At 37.7% G+C, this 15976-nt stretch overlaps 1 protein-coding gene and 1 pseudogene across 31 annotated transcripts in view; one reads left to right on the top strand and one right to left on the bottom strand.

Moving 5' to 3' along the window:
• LOC119251815 (olfactory receptor 2B2) overlaps positions 1-15976 on the top strand; it is a 161321-nt gene that overhangs the window by 124152 nt on the left and 21193 nt on the right. For 2 of the 31 annotated variants that reach the window (XM_054698033.1, XM_054698034.1), the window contains exon 6: positions 11364-11417. The exons of the other annotated variants lie outside the window; for them this stretch is intronic. The gene's annotated coding sequence lies outside the window, so the exon portion shown is untranslated. The remainder of the gene's footprint in view (positions 1-11363; positions 11418-15976) is intronic. 31 annotated transcript variants of the gene reach the window in all.
• LOC119253545 (putative olfactory receptor 2W6) lies at positions 3617-4550 on the bottom strand (annotated as a pseudogene).

Genomic DNA, 15976 nt, shown 5'->3' with positions numbered 1-15976 from the left:
TTTTGGGTATATTGAAAATCTTAAGAAATTCACATACAAAAAACCTTTAGCACTAATAAAGGAGTTCAACATGATTGCAGAATATAAGACCAATAAGTAAAATTCAATTGTATATCTAACGACCAGCAATGAACAATCTGAAAATGAAAATAAGGAAATTAGCATTTATAATAGCATCAAAATAATAAAATACTAGATAATTAAATTAACAAAAAATAATATTCTGTCATATACCACATTTTCCTTATCCATTTGTCTGTTAATGAACATTTGGGTTGTTTCATCTCTTGAGCTATTAAGAATGATAGTGCACTGGTCCAACCACTATGGAGAGCTGTGTGGAGATTTCTGGACCTACTAAACATAGAGCTTCCATAGGATCCAGCAATTCCACTCCTAGGTATTTACCCAAAGGACACAGAAACATCAATTCCAAAGAACACCTGCACCCCTATGTTTATAGCAGCACTGTTTACAATAGCTAAGCTTTGGAAAGAACCCAAATGCCCAAAAATAGATGACTGGATCAAGAAGATGTGGTACATATACACCATGGAATATTACTCAGCATTCAAAAAAGATAAACATATGCAATTTGCAGCAACATGGATGGCGCTGGAAGGGATCATGCTCAGCGAAATAAGCCAGAAAGAAAAAGAAAAATACCGGATGGTCTCACTCATAGCAGGAATCTAGAAAACTTAAATAAGGGACCAGGAAAATGAATAACTGTAAGAAAGTGAAAATCAAAATCAAGGAAAAACTATGAACCAAAGACACTCTATGGAGGGTGGGGGGGGGTGGGGAGGGGAGGGATTGGGGTCAAAATAAGGGGGTTGCAATTGTATGGGGAATATAAAAATAAAATTTATTTAAAAAATATAAATAAATAAATAAATAAATAAACTGAAGATGATCCTATCAGAATAAAAAAAAAAAATGATAGTGCATGAGGGCCTCCCCGGTGGCGCAGCGGTTGAGCGCTGGGTTGCGAAGCTGCCCGCAGCCTCTGCAGCGCTGGTTCCATCCCGGCTGCTCCCCTGCCACCAGAGGAAGGTCCCACATGGTGCGCAGACCTCTCCTGTGGCCCGCTGCTCCCCTCAGCAGTGTACTTCGGTCCTTCTGCCTGCTCTGCTCCCCGCTCTGGCTCTGGTGAATTCTCTCACCCTCCCGCGCTACTGACTGTACCCAGTGTTTGTATAAATAAATAAATCTAAAAAAAAAAAGAATGATAGTGCATGAACATGAGAGTGCCATTGGTGGGAATGTAAACTGGTGCAGCCATTTTGGAAAGCAATCTAGATTCACCTTAAGAAACTAAAAATGGAGATACCATATGTTTCAGCAGTCCTGCTCCTGGACATATATCCAAAGAGTGTGAAACTTTTAACTCAAAAAGTAATATGCTTAACAATGTTTATTGCAGCACTATTTATAATAGGTAAAACATGGAAGCAATCTAAATGCCCACACATAGAAGATTGGATCAAGAAGATGTGGAATATCTACGCTGAGGCTACTGCTCAGCCATAGAGATGAAATGTTGCCATTTACAGCAAAATGGGGCATTTCAAGGGAATTATGTGTAGTATATAAATACTGGACATTTATATAGACAAAGCATGGATAGTGAAAGAATCTTTAGAGGAGAAAAATGAAATGTTAACATAGTCTTATTATGGAGAATATTCTGTTATTCTCATGAGATGAATATATTTGATTGTTTTTACTTTATACCTAAGTAAGTAAACTAAGTAAACTTCATAGAATTAAATGAGAGACAATCTTTTGTCATTATAATGTGATTAAGGATATAGATATCTTTTTTTCCCTTGAAACCTGACACTCATTATTCTCTATACCTTATAACAGTGATCCGAAATTTTTTAAGGGAAGAGTGTGATGAGACCTAGCCCTTGTGAGGAAAGATGGACATTTTGAAGATAATTAGTGGGGAATTCCAACAAGGGCTTAGAAAATTGAAATAGCTATAAAATGTGTATTCTGTTGATCTGTTATCCCCACTCCAAGATATTACTGATTTTAAACTAAGGCATCTCTAAGCCGCCTAGAGATGAAAATGGCTGCACTTGTTCACCAGAGACTGAGTCTAAGAGAATGTTTATTTATTTAGAAATGTAGAGTATATTTTTGTAGCAGTAGTACCCAACTGTAAGTTGTTTTCCAGTGGACGAGATGGGAAATGCTGAACCACGAGTCTCCACACTCATACTCCACACTAATAAGGCCTTTAGTAAGTGTTATAGCAAGGCTTAGCACCAATATTTTACTTAGTTTGTAAAGTAGGAAGCCTTATCTATATTCTAATGTTCATACCTTCTCATGGGAATAACAGAATATTTGCTATAATCAAAATGGAACCAAAACCCCGTTCTTATAAGCCCTAACTACTCTAAAATAAAATCTAATCTGTCTGGACAAAGTGTAAGAGTTAGTGCTCCAAAATAGAAAAATATGCCATTGTGTCTGAAAGTATGTTTTGGAAAAAACTTATTGGGTATTTGGCAATTTTTCTGTGGCCTCTAGATTAACCTGAACTTTCTTAAAGATTTTGAGGGAATTTAAATGGGAAATTGCTAAACCATCCTTTATTTAGTTCCTAATGATAACACTGGTAATACTCACACATTTTGGAAACCTTATTCACTTGCAGAAGTTCTAACATAATTTATGTTTTCTGGGTTATGGGTTGGGATTCATCCAGGTGGTAATATTTCAGAACTGAAGAAACATACTCGCCTTTAAGATTCAGTCACTTCATAAGAAACCATTTAAATTCATTTTCATTTTGACTGGTGAGGAATTACAGTCATTAATGTAAATATGAATAAATCTGTATCCAGAGAATAGCCAATCATAAAGATTCCAACAGGGTTATCCTGATGACATATGGGAAAAAGGAAGATAAATACTCTTCAAGCACTTGAAGCAGAAGATTCTTTAGCCTTCTTTTGTCACTAATGAAGATTTTAATAAGTATTGAATAATAACAATTTCTTCCTTCTATATAAAGCAAAGTATTGCTTCATTTATCCTTTCTTCTTCATTCTCTATTGCTTCAGAAAGTCAAACATAAATATCATTAAACTCAGTTATATAAAAGACTCAAATTATGCAGGATCTAAGTGTAAGCTATGGTATTGGAAAGTACTAAGAACTAGACCACTGAATGGTTTATTTTGCCTCTCAGGCATTTGGCACTATAAAAGCACACTTGAACTTTCTAGAAAAAATAAATGCTTTTCTGTACTTCCAAGTTCATTCTTTTCATGCATACTGAGGGCTTTCTAAGCACGGATTACTGTGATGGAAGCTGGCATGGGTACAAAATTGCCTGGTATCTACACGCAGGACTGATGTTTTGCAAGCTACATCACTGCTTGATCCTGGATTGGAGGCCTCCTGATAGTGAATGCAGACCTTAGCAGGACTCGAGTATAAGCGATTGGCAGACTGCATTTTCTCAACCTAGTGTGAAATCGCACGTTTCATGAAGTGTCTCTTCAGCCTGTAATGTCAGAACATTCCTTTATTTCCTAGGTCTAACAACATGTGGAGAACATGGATCAAAAGACACTTAAAGTGTGATCACTTTTTATTGTACTTTTCCACCCCCCTTCCCTAGCACCTGTTTCATGGCCTCTTTAACATCCTTGTTTCTTAGTGTATAAATCAGGGGGTTAACGCTGGGAGTGACAATGGTGTAGAAAATAGTAAGGAACTTGCCTTGGTCCTGGGAATAAGTGTTTGCAGGCTGGAGGTACATGTATATGATTTTCCCATAAAAGAGAGAGATGACAATGAGGTGGGAGCTGCAGGTGTTGAAGGCTTTCTTTCGCCCAGAGCCTGACTTGATCCTGAGCACGGCACGTGCAATGTAGTCATAAGAGATGAGAATGAGGATGAGTGGTGCCAGGATGATAAGGATGGCCAAGGCAAATGCCAGTGCCTCAAGGTCATCATATCTACACACACCATGCCAATCAGTGCTGGCATCTCGCAGAAGAAGTGGTCCACTCACGTGTGCTCACAGCGGGGTAGCAACAACATCTGGGGTGCCATGATGAGAGAATTGCCAAAGCCGCTCAGCCATGCCACCGAGGCCAGCTGCCCACAGAGGCACGGGTGCATGATGATGGTGTAGTGCAGAGGCTGGCTGATGGCAATATAGTGGTCGTACACCATGACCACCAAGAGGACACCCCTCCCAGAGCCAGGACGAAGTAGAGCTGGACAGCACAACCCAAACAGCTGATAGTTTTATCTGGGCCCCAAAGGTTGTAGAGCATCTGAGAGATGGAGCTGGTGGTGAAACACATGTCTAGAAAGGAGAGGTTGGCCAGGAAGAAATACATCGGTGTGTGCAGCCGCGAGTCCAGAGCCGAAAGCAAGATGATGGTCATGTTGCCAAAAAGAGTGAGAAGGTAGAAAGTGAGGACAACCACAAAGAGGACCAGTTCTAGGTGGGGATGGTCAGAGAAGCCCACCAGGATGAAGCCGTCAAAAGAATCTGTGTTGTTCATTTCCATCACCTGTGACCACTTATTACTTGTTAGGTGAAAGATGAGTCTCTGTGAAGAACGTAGTAACACTCCCTCAAGGTGGGATGATTGGCAAAATGACAGCATAGAAGCTTTCTTAGAAATGCTAGGTGCTGGGCCTCCCTGGTGGTGCAAGGGGTTAAGTCTCAGCACTATGAAGCGGTCTGCAGCCACTGCAGCATGAATTCTATCCCCAGCCAAGGAGCTGACCCACAGGGCGCAGCAGATTTCTCCTGTCTCCCTGCTGCTCCCCTCAGCAGTGAGTTTCAGTGGATCTGCCTGTTCTGCTTCCGACTCTCTGGTGAATCCTCTCACCCCCTGCACCTCTCATCTGTACCCCAGTTCTTGTATGCATAAATAAATAAATCTTTGAAAAAATGCTAGACTCTTGGGCTAGAATTTCAATGGGTATTAAATAAGTCATTATTTGGTTTGAGGAGCACAAGATTTGGAAATTTTTCAGGTTCCTGACTGATTTTTTTTAACCAACATTTTACATCATTCCTTTCAATTTTTCAGGAAGTGAAAAAAATGCTTTCAAAAGCTGATCACTTGATGAGAGACTAGTGACTCTAAATTACTCATTTTTTAATAAAATTGGGTCATACCAAATTCTTCTAGTCACAGGTAACCCGTGCATAGGACTAGTGTCTTATGACTGAATTGGAGAACCAGGCTTGCTCTAGGGTGAATCTCATTCTAAAAAGCATCTCAGCAATACCTGGAAATTCAGTCATATCCAAAACCTACAGGATACAAATGATCAAAATCTTAGGAAGAAAATGACCTCATTATTTTTATAGCTACACCTCAGTTCCATGCCTTCTGCTTACTGGAACATGATCCTAACAGAGCCCCTCTTCCTCTGCCCAGCCCTCCTAAACCTCTGTGAAAAAATTATGCTGTCCATCATGAAGGTGTGTTTTAACTCTGAGATTGGGTGGCTTTCCTGCGAAAGGAAAATGATAGAAAAAAAAAAAAAAAAAAAGGGACTCCCAGAACTCGATCCTAGTGGGATACATACTCAAAATTCTTTTAATAGCATTTCCTCTCCTCTCCTTTTGTTCAAATTTTGTTCTCATGAGAACCTCCACTTTCAGGAAGCCTGCATTATTTATATTACTTACTTGTATCTTCTGACCCCATAGGACTGAAAGATTTTATATATTTACAGTTTCAATTATTTTTTTTTAAAGATTTATTTTATTTATACAATAGTTAGGGTACAGGCCAGAGGCGCGGGAGGGTGAGAGGATTCACCAGAGACAGAATGGGGAGCAGAACAGGCAGAGGAAACGAAAGCACTGCTGAGGGGAGCAGCGGGTGAGGCAGGAGAGGTCTGCCGCACCCTGTGGGTATCAACGCCGTTGGCAGGGATCTAACCAGCACTGCAGAGGCTGTGGACAGCCTCACAGTGCTGCGCTCAACCTGCTGCGCCACCGGGGAGGCCCTAGAGTTTCCTTTATTTGGATTTTTTTTTTTTTTTTTTTGTCTTTGAGTGCATTATATAGTGTATAGTGCATGGTAGAGTCTCCTAAATATTTTGCATGTTTTCCTAAATAGAAGAAGTAATTGAGTTGTGAATCTTATTAAATGGGAAATGATTGTGTCTTTTAAGTGCATTGGAAATCGCCTTCAAATTCACTGCTCCAGAATGCTTTGCAATAATTAAATCATATTATGGCATGTGTTCCCAACAACCGTGTTAAGATTTTATACATTAAAACTCTGACATTTATCAGAAATTACAGGATTATCAAAGTCATCACTGGGAGGCAACATCAGCATTAAGGGCCTTCCCTCCACTCTTGTGAAGTAGGAATGTAAAAATATATATTATATAATGGTTAAGAAAGAACATATATTCTGGTAAGGTTAATATCAATTTGATGCTATGTATGTCTCTGGATTGGAAAATTGGACCAAAGACTGGGACTTTCTCTCTACCATGTTTTATTTCTCTGAAAATAATTGAAAGGAAGTATGGCCATAGGAATAGCTATTAATTCTACTCATCTTTATAAGTTTCTGTAGAAAACTTATGAAATGTCTCAAAATATTAAAAAGAAGATAATGTAAATTGAAAATCATTTAAATATTAATGTCATGGTATTTGTGGACCTCTTTATTCACAAAATGGAAAATACAGATAAAATGTGCTTGCCTGGATGTGTTAATACTGAGTCCTTTGGCCCAGAAACTGTCAGAATAAGCCAAGCTTTGGTAGCATCTGACCCTCGGGGCAGAAGTACAGGGTGACTGTATATGACAGTGACTGTCTATTTCCGTGATTAACACATTCAGAATTTTCTCTTAAACTCAGTGTGTGTGTATATAAGTATCTGTCAACTGTAGCATACAAACCCATGTTTTTTGATTTTTCTTATTTCTCAAATCAAAGGACCTACAAAGCATGAGATTACTAAATAAGGATTATTCTCATTGAATATTCATTCTAATTCAAAGTTTTCTGGTGGTTGAACTATTCACTCATTGTCTGCCTTTCTCCTCACATTATGATGTTAATATTTAATCTCTTCTCTTCTTGACCAAGTCTTCCTTTTGTGAGGATTATATTCTTACATTTCTGAATTTTAACTAATCACTAATTCCTCTGTTTGCCAAGAGTAAGTCTTTCAAATGATATGTGTGTGTCTATCTTTATTTAAACATGACAAAATGACATCTAAGCACAGTGACAGGATACTTTTCTCATGAGAACAAACTCATTATTATCTAATTGATGCAATTTATTATCTACTGCATATAAGTAAGTGCCCATTATTAGGGGGGAAAAAAAGACAAATTTGTATAATCTTCTGTAACTTCTGGATTCTTCACCAGGTAATTTCAATTTCATGAGATTTTAAAAACTTGAGCCAGATAATGCTCCAATAGTAACTCTTAGCTAATTCATTTACAGACAGCCAGAATGGGGGATTATTGCATAGATTATTCAGAGGCATGGTTAAAACAAATGTGGGCACTTCATGGCTAGATAAGCTGTGTACTCTGTGCCAAAGGGGACATGAGGTAAAGATGTTATTTTTGTTGACTTTGGGGTTCAAAATCCCACTGTTAATACCCAACACTCATGATTATTCACTATATTCTCATGTGATGCAGGACCATGGAGAGCATTCTTAAGTCTTTCTAATTCAGTAGCTCCCACTACTTTTAAGGATCATTTTATTTTTTGGTAAGAACTTAATTAGTGAGTCCAGCTTCCTCATAAAAAGATTGCTATTAGAGCCTCCCCTGGTGGTGCAGTGGTTGAGCACTGGGCTGCGAAGTTGCTTGCAGCCTCTGCAGTGCCAATTCGATCCCCGGCCGCCAGCAAGGGTCCCACATGGCGTGACAGATCTCTCCTGCCGCGCCCGCTGCTCCCCTCAGCAGTGTATTTCATCAGTCTGCCGGTTCTGTTCCCCATTCTGGCTCTGGTGAATTCTCTCACCCTCCCGTGCTTCTGACTGTACCCAGTACTTGTATAAATAAATAAATAAATAAATCTTTTAAAAAAAAAAAAGATTGCTATTAAACCACAGTCTTAAGAACATGATCAAACCTTTGTCAGTAAAGTACTTAGAAATTTAGGCTGTGAGGTATTGGCCTAGTAAATCTTGATTATCCATGTTTCAGCTATAGTCTAAGGTTGAAAAGTAACAACTGTAATTAAAAAAAAAAAAACCACAGAATCAGATGATTGGAGAGAGGCCTATGTCACACGTCTTCTTACACAGGAGCATTAATTAACTTACCAAATTTGACTGCAGCCTCAGAAATGCCATATCCACAATAACTTCTTTTACTTGGGTCTTCACTTGGAAAACCAAGTGGGATGACCAGAGTGGAAACATGGAGAAGATAAAGATGGCATTTAAGAAATTGATGAGAAAGAGTATGAGCTAAAGAGGCAACAGGATCCAGTAAAGCTGAAATCTGGATGGATGAAGAGAGAATGTTGATTTCAATTTCAAGATTTCAATCACCTAGGGCCCCCAAGTAGCCACATACCTGCCTCCCTCCCTGGCTAAGGAGTCAGATAAGGAGCAGCCTGAAGGAAACTGGGAGTCTCTCAGACATCCTGTCAGACAGGGAACACATAAAGATCAAAGAATTCAAGTCTGAAGAGGAAGAACTTATGTGTTTCAGTGGTGGTATAGGATTGGCTACTACTAGTTCTGCATCACCGTATGGGGTAAAACTTAATTTTAAATAATTCCCTTAACTAATTAACCCTAACAAAGTTTGGGAAAAGATATGGTCTCTGAGGAAATATTCCTTTTACACACACACACACACACACACACACACACACACTCTACACGTTCACCCAAGAGGGCACTAATATTCCTCACTGGGTCCCATCGAGACCTGTAGTTACTAATAAGCATTAAGGCAGGAAAAGTGACCACCTCATACTCAATTCAGAATAGAACCTAAAATCAATGAAAAGATGTGCCAGGATCTGTATGTGCCTCAGTTTCCCTTTATGATCTAGATCCTCTACTACTTGCTTAGTGTGTGCAGTTCAAGGGAGTGTTATCCCTAGTCCTTCACATTTTTATATGATTACTTTTCTATGTAATTTTAACCTCTATAAGTTTAGCTTGAATATTTTCCATTAAGATAGATATATGAAAAGGAGGGTAATTAAAAAAAGAGATTGATTTTTTTATATTTAAAATTAATACAAAACCAAATTAGACTAAAACATAAACATAATTTTATTTCAATTTGCCTAGTTTGGTGTAAAATTATCTCCAGAAAGTTACTATCTGATAAATTTCTTTGGCTTAGTCATTAGAGTAAATTAACAGTTTTTAAAAATAATAGTATGTGTGTGCTGTTTCAGCCCACTTTTAATATGTTACTTTCCTATAAGGTAAAATATTTAATACACAGAAAGAGCTATGTTTCTAAAGCATGTTTTCAATATTTAGCTGTCAAAGACTTCTGAGGAAGATAATCTCACATTGTACCTCTACAACAAGAGATTTTATTTTATTTATTTTTTTAAGTTTATTTTGCTGTAATAATTACTCATCTGACTTAATATTTTTTTGAAAATATCCTTATCAGAAAAGTTTTAATAAAAAAGTGAAAGGTAAAAGTCAGTAGTATCCAAAGAGGACAAGTCTGGATAGAACAAGGTAATATTTTTTATAGAGAGATGATAGATAGATAGGTAGATAGATAAATAATAGATAATAAACACTGTCATTATTTGGTAATTTAATCATGTCTGTTTTTTTTTATTTAAATATTTTATTTTATATAATTCTTACATCTTTTTTCATCTTTGCACAATGTATACATTTTCATTTTGGTTATATTCCCCATATAATTGCACCTCCCCCCTTATTTTGACTCTAGTCCTTCCTTTCCCCGCCACTCTCCCCGGACCCCCCCGCCCACAGTGTGTCTCTGGTTTATAGTTGCTTGTTGATTTTGATTTTTACTTTGTATTGATTAGTCTTTTTCCTGGTCTCTTATTTAGGTTTTCTAAATTCCTGCTATGAGTGAGACCATCCTGTATTTTCTTTTTCTTTCTGACTTATTTCGCTGAGCATGATCCCTTCTAGCTCCATCCATGTTGCTGCAAACTGCATGTGTTTATCTTTTTTGATTGCTGAGTAATATTCCATTACAACAAGAGATTTTAATTGACACTAATGAGATACCACAACTATATGTGCTTTGTGCATTCAAGACGCTATTCAGATTTTTAATAATCACTATTATTAATGACCTGTGACAACTCTCATTAGAGAACCATTTCCAGATACTTTTTTCAAGTAGAAACAGAACATATCTGATCTACACATGTCCAATTTGGTGTTTTATGTAAACATTACTGAAGTCATATAGTATAATCTTAAAACCACTAATGAAAGTGGTAAAGATGGACTATCTAGAATAGCTGGAAACACTGATATTATCATCTCCATCAATTTATTAACAATGGCATGCAATGTTTTTTTTTCTATCAACAGAAATATTGAAAGACATAGATGAGTAGTCAAAACTAATCTATCAATCTGTATCCCAGCAAGCTTCTGGACACAGTCAGAGGAACCATTCCCCGGAGGGTTTCTTCTCAGCCTAGTATTTTCTTGTGTAAACTAGGGCGAGAAATACCTGGAGAATTTGGTGCTCTCAAGAATTGCTCATCTGCATAATGAGTCCCTCTGAGATAAGAAGGCAGTGAGGTCCTCAAGGAGTAGGTAACTCAATGAGTGTTAGTAGCAGGTAGTTAGACAAAAAAGAAAACTTAGATGCAATCATTTACTTTTTCCCTCCTCTCACTTCTACCTCTTTTTTCACACCTGACCCACCTCCATCCCAGCCCATTACAAATACATTTAAACTTATAACCTATGGTAATAGTATTATTACAGAAAGCTACTTTCTGTCAAAAAATAATAATGGTAAAATCCAAGGATTATAAGTAATTGCAAGAGCTACTACCAAACATATTAGTCTATGACTTAAGATACTGTGATATGGCATCACACTGTCATCTTTCCCATGAAATGCAATTATGTTTAAATGAATTGTCTTTTATTTCAATTAATTTGTTATTTGATTTATTGCCATTAACCTAATATATTATCATCGTTGCTTTTCTGGAAATGAACAACAGGTTACTTAAGAAGCCTTTATCTCATATATTAACAAAATTTTATGTCCAGTGTCCGTCTTATTTCTCAAACTGTTTTTTTTTAAATACTATATAACTTTAGATTTTTGGGGTATTGTTTTGTGGTCTGACATGTATTTCTTTTGTTTAATATCAAGTGAACATTTGTAAAGAATATGCATTCTGATGCTGGTGGTGAAGTCTTCTTAAACGTAAGTGGTCCAATTGGCAGTCAGTGTTGTTCTTTTCTAGTCCAGAGTTTGTCTTTTTTTTTTTTTTTAAGATTTATTTATACAAGAACTGGGGTACAGCCAGATGCGCGGGAGGATGAGAGCATTCACCAGAGACAGAGTGTGAAACAGAACAAGCAGACTGATGAAATACACTGCTGAGGGGAGCAGCGGGCGAGACAGGAGAGGTCTGCCACGCCATGTGGGACCCTCGCTGACCAGCCGGGATTGAACCGGCACTGCAGAGGCTGCTGATAGCTTCATAGCTCTGCGCTCAACTGCCTGCACCACCAGGGGAGGCCTCAGAGTTTCTGTCTTTCATCAACTATTGAAAGAGGAGTTTTAAAATCCTGAACTATCACTGTAATTTGTGTGCTTGTCCTTTCATTATTGTCACATGTTGCTTCCTGTGTTTTCAAACTCGTTACTGGGAATAAACAGGCTAGTCATGTTTTCTTGATTAATTGATTCTGTTATCATTAAAGAAATGCTTTCTTTGGTCCTTGGTAATATTCATCATTCTGAAATCTGTACCTGATCTTTCGCCTTTAGAATGATTAGTACTTATATGATGTGTCTTTTTCCAGTCTCAATTTATTTGTGACTTTATATGCAGTTTGACAGTCTGTCTCTTAATTATTTTTCTAAGATAATTTCTATTTTATGTTATTATAGATATTATTGGATTTTAACCAACAACTTTTATTATCTGAACTTTGTTCCTTTTTTTCTATTTTCTTTTGATTTGAGTATTTCTTCTTCCAGTTCATCTCTACTATTTGTTATATTTTATTGGGTTTTCTAAGATTTATAGCATACATCTCTATCAGTCTATTTTTAAATTATAGATTTCACCATATAATATAAAATCTTTACATAGTATACTTCCATTTCCCTCCTTCTATCCTTTGTGTTATGTTTTAATTCTACATTTATCATAACCCCCACAAAACAGCACCCTCAAACCTGCTTTTTTTGTGACCAGTCATCAAGTCTTAAAGCAGTCTTCTTAGTCTTCTCTTTGCTTGAATGCTCATATTCCACAGACTTCTTTTTTTTTTTAAAAGATTTTTTTTTTTTTTAAATAGAGGCATGTTTTATTTATTTATTTGTTTGTTTTGTTTATACATGCACTGGGTACAGTCAGAAGCACGGGAGGGTGAGAGAATTCACCAGAGCCAGAGCGGGGAGCAGAGCAGGCAGAAGGACTGAAGTACACTGCTGAGGGGAGCAGCGGGCGGCAGGAGAGGTCTGCGTGCCATGTGGGACCCTCCTCTGGTGGCCGGGGAGCAGCCGGGGATCGAACCAGCGCCGCAGAGGCCGCCGGCAGCTTCGCAACCCAGCGCTCAACCGCTGCGCCACCGGGGAGGCCCTCCACAGGCTTCTAAGTCTATCCTTAACATATGCTGTTCATACCTCTGCCTTCTTTTTTATTTCCTACTCTCTTGCCCTAGCTCAATACCTCATTAACTTTTGCCTGATTGTTATAAGGATCTGTTGCTTAATCATTAATGTCTCACTACCTAGCCATCTTTTACTTTGCTATATAAAAGGACCTTTCTAAAATATAGGTGTTATCATGCTGATACTTAAAGTCCTGAGGTGACTCTGATTGCCTAGAAATCCTTAATATTCCTTTATATTGATGCTGGTTCTGAACCAACATACCTTTCCAACTCTGCCTAAAAGACATTCTATTTTATACGTCAAATGCATCCTATTACTCAGTATTTTTCCTAAACAGAAAAATTAAATTAGTTCTGGAAAATAATTTGCTATAAAGGGCAAGAATAGTCTTTGGAGATCTTATGTCTGAAACTCCAGCTCAGAAACAATTAATACAGGCTTTAAAAATAGAAAGCCTCATTTACTATCACTGAGGAGGAAGATTGGTGAGTGTTTGTTTTATAAGGTAAGAAATATTGAATACCTACTGTTGCCCCTGACATAAAATAGATCTTTGATACTTGTGATTTATCCTAAATGTATGACTCCTTGCTTATGATATTCTCTCAGGTGGGAATGTTTATCCTATTAAAAATAATACTAAAATAAATGAAATTCAGTTGAAATATTTTCTCTGGAAAATACTCTTTCCTCTTTATTTTTTTTATATTCCTCATTATATTTGGCTATTCTTTCATCTGGGTTCTAGAAGCTCTTAATTTGAAATTCTATCATGCTTTTACTGTAGTTATATTAGATTTTATTTTATTTATTTATTTATTTTTAAAGATTTATTTATTTATTTATACAAGCACTGGGTACAGTCAGAAGCGCGGGAGGGTGAGAGAATCCACCAGAGCCAGAGCGGGGAGCAGAGCAGGCAGAAGGACCGAAGTACACTGCTGAGGGGGAGCAGCGGGCGGCAGGAGAGGTCTGCGCGCCATGTGGGACCCTCCTCCCGTGGCCAGGGAGCAGCCGGGGATCGAACTGGCACCGCAGAGACCGCGGGCAGCTTCGCAACCCAGCGCTCAACCGCTGCGCCACCGGGGAGGCCCGATTTTAGTTTATTTTAAATAAATTTAAAGAGGTGGATTACTAAGGAGTGAATTACTAATAAACTAAAAAGAGAAGATGGGAAATTTTAGAGGTGTTTATTAAAATGGAAGTATTAAAATGCTTCTCGTGGTTGGTAAGTGAGGAGATGTGACATTGGGGACAATAAGGTGGAACAAAAAGGAGTCCCTTACTCAATACACTTAAAGGATATCATGAGGAAACTCCTCTGGTGCCCCATTCACTCCATTCACACGCAATGTCAAGTATGCAATAGAAAAATCACTAGATATGAAAAGAAGCAAGATCAGTAATTTTTTAAGGCTATAGAAAGAGATCCCTAGATAACCCATAATTTGAAGTTAATAGACACAAATTTGAACATAACTGTATTTTATTTGTTAAAGGAAAGTATAGACAAAGCAGATGAACTCAGAAGAATTTCACCAGACAATAAACATAGGGATACACCTATGTTTATTGCAGCACTATTTACAATAGTGCTAAGTTTTGGAAACAACCCAAATGGCCCAAAATAGATGACTGGATGAAGAAGATGTGGTACATATACACAATGGAATATTACTCAGCAATCAAAAAAGATAAACTCATGTCATTTGTAGCAACATGGATGGAGCTGGAAGGGATCATGCTCAGCGAAATAAGCCAGAAAGAAAAAGAAAAATACCAGATGGTCTAACTCATAGCAGGAATCTAGAAAACCTAAATAAGAGACCAGGAAAAAGAATAACTATAAGAAAGAAAAAAATCAAAATCAACAAACAACTATAAACCAGAGACACACTATGGGGGGGGGGGAGAAGAAGAGATTGGGGCCAAAATAAGGGGGGTGCAATTGTATGGGGAATATAAAAAAATAATAATAAAAACATAGGGGTGCAGGTGTCCTTTTGAATTAATGTTTTTGTATCCTTTTGGTAGATTCCTAGGAGTGGAATTGCTGAATCATATGGAAGCTCCATTTTTAGCAGATTGAGGAACCTCCACACAGCTCTCCATAGTGGTTGTTCCAGTTTGCACTCCCACCAGCAGTGCAGGAGAGTTCCTTTTTCTCCACATCCTTGCCAACATTTGTTGTTGCTAGTTTTTTTAATATGTGCCATTCTCACTGTTGTAAGATGGTATCTCATTGTGATTTTGATTTGCATTTCCCTGTTTACAAGAGATGTTGAATATTTTTTCATGTGCCTGTTGGCCAATTACATTTCCTTTTTGGAGAAATGTCTTTTTAGCTCTTCTGCCCATTTTTTGACTGGATTGTTTACTTTGTTTTTTTTTTGAGTCTCGTCAGCTTTTTGTAGATCTTTGTGATCAGTCCCTTATCATTAGTGTTGTGTGCAAAAATTTTCTCCCAGTCAGTGGGGTGTCTCTTTGTTTTGGTTAATGTCTCTTTTGCTGTACAGAAGCTCTTTAATTTGATGTAGTCCCAACTGTTCATCTTTTCCTTTACTATCTTAGCTTTAGGTGATGTGTCTTTAAAGAAGTTATTGAGATATATGTCATGTAATGTCTTGCCTATATTTTCTCCTATATATTTTATAGTTTCAGGTTTTATGTCTAATTCTTTAATCAATTTTGAGTTGGTTTTTGTGCATGGTGTGAAGTAGTAGTCTAGCTTTATTTTTTTTGCATGCAGCAGTCCAGTTTTCCCAAGGTGCCCCTGTTAAAGCAAGAATTTAAGATGATTTACCTTCCAATTTTCTTCCATCAGTCATTCCTTCCTAAAGAAGGTATTGGGAAGCTGAGCATGTGGGGGTATGGTCTGGGTGGTCGGGTGGGGTGGCAGGGAAGATTGAGTTTTTGACTGCAGCTCCCGCCTTGAACTTCTCAGGCCTGAGATATCATCCATGGGATTGGCCTGAAGCCTGATTAGTGATCAGTGTTACATTCTTTCTGAAAGCTCCAGGGGTGAATCTGCTTTCTTACTTTTTCTAACTTCTAGAAGCCACCTACAGTCCCTGGCTTATGGGCCCATCTCCATCATCAAAGTTATTAGCACGATAGTTTCCAATCTCTGTCTG

Source organism: Talpa occidentalis, unplaced genomic scaffold, assembly GCF_014898055.3.
Source record: "Talpa occidentalis isolate TD23 unplaced genomic scaffold, MPIMG_talOcc4v2.1 talOcc4.2, whole genome shotgun sequence".
NCBI classification, from domain to species: domain Eukaryota; kingdom Metazoa; phylum Chordata; class Mammalia; order Eulipotyphla; family Talpidae; genus Talpa; species Talpa occidentalis.
This window is presented reverse-complemented; position numbering and strand designations above follow the sequence as displayed.